The sequence below is a fragment of the Mirounga leonina genome, unplaced genomic scaffold, assembly GCF_011800145.1.
Source record: "Mirounga leonina isolate KUSES-001 unplaced genomic scaffold, KU_Mleo_1.0 Mir_129, whole genome shotgun sequence".
NCBI lineage: Eukaryota > Metazoa > Chordata > Mammalia > Carnivora > Phocidae > Mirounga > Mirounga leonina.
This window is the reverse complement of record NW_023270323.1, coordinates 36159933-36165956: the sequence shown is the minus strand read 5'-3', so window position 1 is coordinate 36165956 and position 6024 is coordinate 36159933. Positions and strand designations below refer to the sequence as shown.

Genomic DNA, 6024 nt, shown 5'->3' with positions numbered 1-6024 from the left:
CTCTGCCCACACAGCCCCGTGTCCCTCCCACAGCTCTGCCCACACAGCGCCATGTCCCTCCCACAGCTCTGCCCACACAGTCCCGTGTCCCTCCAAACCTGGGCCCAGTTCCTTTCTCCTAGCATGCCTTGTGATGAATGCCACTATCTTGTAAAGTAACTTACTCCCTGCTGGGTGCAAATCTTTAACATACATGAAAGTGCTGTGTGAGGTTGATGAGAAGTTTTTTTTTTTTTTAACAAGTATGCAGATGCCATTTATTTGGTTCATAAGTACAATATAGTCGTAATTGAGTTTTACAAAATATCAAATATAAATAACCCAAAACTGTAACAATACACAAAAAATGGCTTCGTACACAGACACGCCAAGCAGTACAAGCTGAAAACTTGAGTAAAATTAACATTGTTTTACATGAATATACATAGTGCCAGCTAACATTTAAAAACAAGTTTCAGTGCATAGCACTTGATACTTTTTTGAATCTGTTTCAGTCAGTTAAGATTATGAAAATGGTTAGATCTAGGCTAAAAAAAAATATTCTTCTAACCAAAAATAAAGGCATACTATTTATAACCGAGCATCAACTTTACTAAACTCAAATATTTTAAAACCGTTAAATGATACCTAAGGGTATTGACATTAAAAGGCAACATGCATCGTGTTGTTTCATCTCATGACTGGTCATGCACACACTTTGTTCAAAGGGTTTTAAAACCATATTCCTACTTTCAAAACAGCATACTGCAATGTTTCTAATTGTTCTAGCAAAATGAATGCTTTTTCAAAGGGAGCAGAATCATCTTTAAGTCACTGGTGTCAATTTTTTCCCTTTGGAACAGAGCACATGACAAATAATCTGGTTCTGCCCAGATGATCTACTACAGCAAGAGGGTTCTGTTTAGAGGCATTTCTGTTCAATCTAAACCTATAACATCATCAGGCTCTTCTGTCTGTTCTGTACGTGACCTCTCTGCACTGATATTCTTTTTCTCATCTAATTTCCTCTCTCGACTTCTCTCTTCTTCACTGATGTCAACAGCATCTGAAAGACCTTCTTCATCTGAATCAACCATGAGCACATCATCTTGCTCTTGTGCAGTGGATGTGGGTGTGGAAGGCTGAGCTCCAACGTCACTGCCATTGGTTATGCTTTTGGCAGCATCTTCAGCTTGTTTGGGCCCCATGTTTTCTGGGGCATCACCAACAACTTCAAATTCAACACCCTTCCCTAGGTCCTCACTATGAGGGACGTTGCTCAATGAAGCATAGTCCTGAAGGAAGTCATCTGCTTGAAGCAGGCTCCCATTTCCAATTCCAAATTCTGACAGCTTTTTGTGATTATTAGCTTCTGTCTCTCCCTCTTCTGAAGATATTAGGATTGTTCCTCTCCCGTCTTCAATGTGGACATCTGGTGCTACCATAGCAAAATTTTCTTTTACTATCTTATCCTGTAATGTGAGAACAGTCACCTCTGGCTTGCTTGCATGTAATGTAACAATTAGGGTTGGGAGGATCTGGTGCACAAGGCACAAGAAACTTATTTCTAGGGTTTGGTTGATTATTCAAACAAATTGTTCTACACTGGTCTATTTTTCCTGCAAATATCTTGAATCCCTCTAATACTATTAACCCAGCAATCACTGCATTAGTTGTAGAGATGGCAGGAATAATGTCCCCTGCCATTGATTTTATATCAAATCTGCTCTTCATATTCACACTGAAAATATGCATCCTGAGGTTTGCAGCAGAGGTGACAAAAAGCATTGCAGATGGGTCATCCTTGTCCCATATGAGCTCAGCTCCATCCCCTTTTTCTGCTAAATTAACTCTCGAAGTCTCAGTGCTCTTTGAAAAAAGATGTACATAGCTCTTTACATCTAGAACCTGCTGGTCTTTCAGACCTAACTGGGGTTCATTTTGTTGATCTGATGGATTGGTTTTTTCTCCTTGACTTTGTACTTCAGCCCTGTCCAATGGAGGCTTCCTTTTCCACCGTAGTTTGTCCATTGTCGACAGATACTGGGTATCATCTTTAAAAAGTGTGGTAAAAAGTTTAACCAGATCATAGCCCATTCCTTAGTGGAAATATGTTTAATGTCACCATCTTCATTAGATACTCTGGCTCTGGCTTCAGCTTCCACTGGTTCCCAGGAAGCTTCAGGTCAGCTCTGTCAGGGGCTACTTCTTGATCAGCATCTTCTTCTCCAAACAGCTGGTTGAACAAATACTTTACCCAAATGATGCAAAAAATAGGTTCTGAAGGTATATTGTGAATTTTACAGCCAGGAAAATTTCTCTGGGTAGGTTTGGGCTGACATTTATAACACTCAGTTACACCCTTTTTGATGGTCATTACTTGCCCAAGGTAACCCACTTTCAAGAAGAACATCAGCTGCCAGACACATCCTATTAACATGGTTGTGAGCAGCTCTGTTGTCTAAAGCATTCATAGCCAATATTCAACAATATAAATTGTTGAAAAAGTTCCACATTATAGTCAGGGTTCATGATGCTGTTGGGTGAAACTGTAGTGCACTTTCTTTGGCGACCTGGGCCTTTGAACTTCCAACACGTTTCTTTTGAAACAAAAACTGTCTGTTGAGGTTGCTAACATTGATAGTATCCAGGTCGTAGTGGGAGAAGCTGGTGAGCACGTGGCTTTTGAGGAGCTCGCAGCCAACGCCACCCACATCCACCAACAGCACCTGGCCCCTGGCCACGGCCTTGACCAGCTCCTGGGGCCTGATCACAAGTTGTTTTTTTGAGAGGGATAGAGAGACAGAGTGAGTGTGAGCGTGTATGAGCAGGGAGGGGAGGGGCAGGGGGAGAGGGAGAGGGAGAATCTTAAGCAGGTTCTATGCCCAGTGTGGAGCCTGACTCACAACCCTGAGATCATGACCTGAGCCAAAACCAAGAGTCGGACACTTAACTGACTGAACCCCTCAGGGGCCCCCTGATCATGTTTTAATGAAAGAACCGGGAGGTAGTCATTAAGAAAATATTAGGCAGTATAGCATTTTGGGAAGAATGACAGCTTTGAATTCAAACAGGGCTGAATTTGAATCCTTGCTTAGCTATTTCCTAGTTCTATGAACTTGAGCAAGTTGTTCGCTTTCTGAATTTTATCATCTATAAAATGGGATTATTAAAATTGGCTGTGGTTATGATTAGAAATAACATATGCGAAGTGGCTAGCCCAGTATCTGGCATATGGTAGGCTGCAGTGAATAGTAGTTACTACTACTATTATTTTGCTATGATAACAGAGTAGGCATTTCTAGATCAAAGAAGGTAGTTTCATCTGGGACACATGTTCAATTTGGAGCATTCCACTCTAAGATTCTAAGATGTGTGTGTGTGTTTGTGTATTCATGTGAGTGTGTATGATTGAACATTAGCAGTTTTCCCAAAGATGGTGGTCAGGAGGGCAAAGAGTCTGGAAAATATGTCATATGAAGGAAATGGGGATATTTAACTTGGAAAAAAGAAAGCTTAGCTTGTACTGCCTTTAAATATTTGCTAGTTATCATTTAGAAGCAGAAGTAGACATGTGTGGTGTAGAGATCCAAAGGAGCTGCCCAATAGGTAAACTCTAGGAAGGCCAGACCCTGCAAGAAACCATTCTGGCTATCTAACAATTAGAGCTGCCCAATAGCAGAGTGGGTTGTCTCAGCATTGTCCTGGCCCTGGAATTATGCGTTGGCAGACGTGTGATTTGTGTGTACACAGAGATTTCCACTTTGGATGGGAGCCTGGCTGAGAATGAACTCCAAGGCTCCATGTCTTTAGTGGTTGTCTTGCTTATTTTTCTTGTTACGATCCTGCAGGAGGCACCACTCATAAAAGGCCCCTTGATATTAAATACCATTATAACTTTGAAGGAGCTGCAAATGCTCACAGAATGTGGAAAGTGAAGTCTTCTTCCCTTATACCTAGTTGTCTCCCTAGAATGAAATTTCAACTTGGTTTAGGAGAGAGTGTCCCAGCAAGTGTTTCTTTTCAGAATGATTAAAGTCTCTGGGCCTATCCGGACTCATTCATTTTAACTATTCCATTTCCCAAGAATATCATCTCATTACTTTTTCAATGACCCAATATTTTCTGTACAAGTGAATGAGTCCAGAAAGTCATTTGAGCCATTGATTATTTTTGGTGACCTTCTGATCTGTTCTGAATCCCTTTTCTTTTAATTTCCATTTATGTCCTCCTGTCCTGTCATCTGTTCTGAGCTGAAAATAGTAACTTGGCATGACCTTATTATCTACCATTTAAGATTTTATGGTCTTTGGTTAAATCTCACCTTAATAAGTGTTGCTATGGTAGACTGTAGTTGTTTTGTTTTGTTTTTTTGTTTTTAAGGCGGCACTTTGCAGCTCAAATCTGTTATCACAGGACTAATTTTACCACCCTTCTGTAAATATGCCAAAATTTCACTTCATCTTTTTGATAAGAGCTGGCTTCAAAGTCAACCTTAAGAAGATATACCTATTTGCTTAGAAACAAAGAACACTCCTATTTGAACCTGTCTCCAAATCTGTTTGTGAAAAAATTTGATTTACATGGGATTTAAAATGCCACTGGGCAGGGCAACATACTAAGTGGCATTAGTTAGATCTTAAGGTGGCTGAAGTGATCAGTTCCTTTGCTAGGAGTACATTTTAATGTGGGAGAAGAGAGAGGGCAATAGGATAACTCTGGGCACTTATTTGGCCAAACAGTATTCTTTTAGCAAATATTTATGGAATGCCTGGGTATGATTTGGCAGTAGGATATGGAAATACACACCAAAAAGACACAATAGTTGACTTCAAGGACGCCCTGTGCAGGGGAATGGGTCTGTGCATTAAGACACATGGGAAAACATAGAAATGCAAGTTTCAGAGCCTAGAAGACAGACTTCAGATTTTGAGAAGAACAGGATCTGGGTGGCCCAAAGTTGCTTTTATACTCAGAAGTGGGGAGAATGAAGACAAAGTGGTAGAAAAGAATAATTTTCCTCCAGTTCTCTTGGATTTTTTCACTGAGGAGTAACAGTTTTAGACTTTTTAAAAGATTTATTTATTTATTTATTTGACACAGAGAGAGAGAGAGAGAGAGAGGGTCGGGGGAGAGTGTACAAGCAGGGGGAGCAGCAGAGGGAGAGGAAGAAGCAGGCTTCCCGCTGACAGGGAGCCTGATGTGGGGCTCAATTCTAGGATCCTGGGATCATGACCTGAGCAGAAGGCAGACGTTTAACCGACTGAGCCACCCAGGCACCCCCTCTTTAGATTTTTTTTAAAGATTTACTTATTTGAGAGAGAGAGACACACACAAAGAGCAAGAGCAAGCACAGCGGGGATGGGGAGAGGGAGGGAGAATCGCAAGCAGACTCCCCACTGAGCATGGAGCTGTCATGGGGCTCAATCTTACAACCTTGAGATCATGACCTGAGCTAAAACCAAGAGTCAGAGTCTTAACCGACTGCACCACCCAGGCTCCCCTAGATTTTTAATTATCTATTATGTTCTATCTGATTGGGCATTACTCAAAACCCATGCAGTCCTTTGAGGTTTGGGCAGGACTTCTGATGTCCTCAGGGCCTGTCTTTGTTGGCAAATCCAGTTTAAGAGAAGACAGCACATCGGCGGGAAAGGAAAAGACTCCCCTTTCTTCATGGCTAAAGCCCTTCTCCTTCTCTGTGTCACCAAGTCCTTTTAACGTTTCCAGGCCCAGGTCACATTCCACCTTCCCCGACACCATCTCTGAACACCCAGCTGGACTTGAGCTCTGCTTAGCTGCAGTGCATTCAAGCATCATTCTCCAAAGCTCTTCTGTTGTGCTTGGTACTCCCTGCCTGGCATTGGGAGCTGTCCATTCCTATTTAGGGTGGAGGTTGGCCATGATCATGTCACCCTCATCACTCTCAAATAGTGGGAGAAAAACTACAAGGTGACGGTGCTGAGGATATCAGAAAAGACAACATTCAGACCTGCCCTCCGTCAAGGGCTTGTAATCTAGTACAGTTTCTCTCCAAATGAGGTT

The 6024-nt window shown here is 41.9% G+C and overlaps 1 pseudogene; it reads right to left on the bottom strand.

The window, feature by feature from the left end:
- Nucleotides 1–917: 917 nt before the first annotated feature.
- Nucleotides 918–5742, bottom strand: LOC118010878 (annotated as a pseudogene).
- Between the last annotated feature and the right edge of the window lie 282 nt (nt 5743–6024).